The sequence below is a fragment of the Belonocnema kinseyi genome, chromosome 5, assembly GCF_010883055.1.
Source record: "Belonocnema kinseyi isolate 2016_QV_RU_SX_M_011 chromosome 5, B_treatae_v1, whole genome shotgun sequence".
NCBI classification, from domain to species: Eukaryota; Metazoa; Arthropoda; class Insecta; order Hymenoptera; family Cynipidae; genus Belonocnema; species Belonocnema kinseyi.
The window spans coordinates 46,513,600-46,515,085 of NC_046661.1; the positions used below are offsets into that span (position 1 = coordinate 46,513,600).

The 1,486-nt window shown below is 45.3% G+C and overlaps 1 protein-coding gene across 1 annotated transcript in view; it reads right to left on the reverse strand.

Moving 5' to 3' along the window:
• LOC117172556 (trypsin-7-like) overlaps positions 1–1,486 on the reverse strand; it is a 256,431-nt gene that overhangs the window by 15,890 nt on the left and 239,055 nt on the right. The gene's annotated exons all lie outside the window — the stretch shown is intronic.

A 1,486-nucleotide genomic window follows, 5' to 3' on the forward strand; every position in this document is an offset into this window, starting at 1 on the left:
CATCTGGAAAAAATCGTGTGACAACTAACAAGGTCACGTTTCAGAGAGGTGTCTTTCAGGGCGACACCATGAGCCCACTCCTCTTTTGCCTTACACTATTGCGACTATCTCTAGCACTGGGCCATTCCGACGGGCACTTACGCGGCAAATCTGCAGATTGAAAGTACAAGGTCACTCATGTATTTTACATGGACGATATTAAGATCTATGCTAAAAACAGAGAGCAACTGCATCTAGCTCTGGGGATTGTCGAACGATATACTACGGAAATTGGAATGGAATTTGGGTTAGGCAAATGCGCCAAGGTTTATTTGAAGCGAGGAAAACTTAATGGCGTCCTTGAAGATCCTGAGCTCGTTGATAGCAGCGCCATACGACACCTTTGCGCTGGAGAGACTTATACATACCTGGTCGTGCCACAGAGCCGCATTCAGGATGTGACATCTATAAAGAATACCCTCCGAAGCAGATACAAACGTCTCATCCGACAGATTTGGTCTTCCGAACTTTCGGCGAAGAACAAAGTATCTGCAACGAACATGCTTGCCGTCCCGGTACTACTCTATTCATTTGGAGTAGTTCCATGGACGAAGAACGAGCTCAGATCTCTTGATATCGGGACAAGAAAGGTCATGCACATGAGCAAAAGCATGCATCTTAAGTCTTCCGTTCCGCGACTGTACATCTCACGCCGTCAAGGGGGTCGCGGAATATTGAGTCTTGAATGTCTTCACAACAGGATTATTCTGGGTACAGCAAATAGAGTTGCAAATGGAAGAGACCCTCTTCTTAAAATGGTCAGGAATCATGAAGAAGTGGGAAAAGGAGCATTTCTATACAAAGCAGCGGAGGAGGCTGCTGAAACAGTCGGACTTGACTTTAGTATTAGGGGTGAGAAAAATGCATCAAATCTAATCTATCTCGAGTACCCACTCCTGAAAGCCCGGAATTAAGAAAGCACAAGAGAAAAACTTTCGCGAACAGCTCCTCGATAAGAGGATGCACGGTATCTTCCACAGAAATGTGAAGGATCAGTTAATGTCTTGTGAGCTAACGTTTGCTTTCCTTAAATCCCCCGGATTGAAGTCTGGTACAGAGGGTTTCATTTTTTCATACCAAGACGGTGTCATTTCCACCTTAACATACCGTCGCCACATTTTGAGCCAAGACATTCCTGATGATAGCTGCAGGGCGTGCCATGCACACCCCGAGCATTTAGCTCACATACTATCTATTTGTCCAACTCACGCGGGAACGACCTACATTCAAAGGCACAATGCGGCACTAAGAGTGCTTTATTACCATCTCTGTCACTTCTACGGCATTCACCTTAATATCGCTCCTCTAAATGCTCCTAGGGAAATTGAGTCAATTGTCAAGAATAGGAAGTGCCGCATATGCTGGAACTTTATATTCTCGACAATTGTTTCTGTTGCTCACTCGAGGCCTGACATGGTTCTTCTTGACTTCGAGAAGCGAACCATGT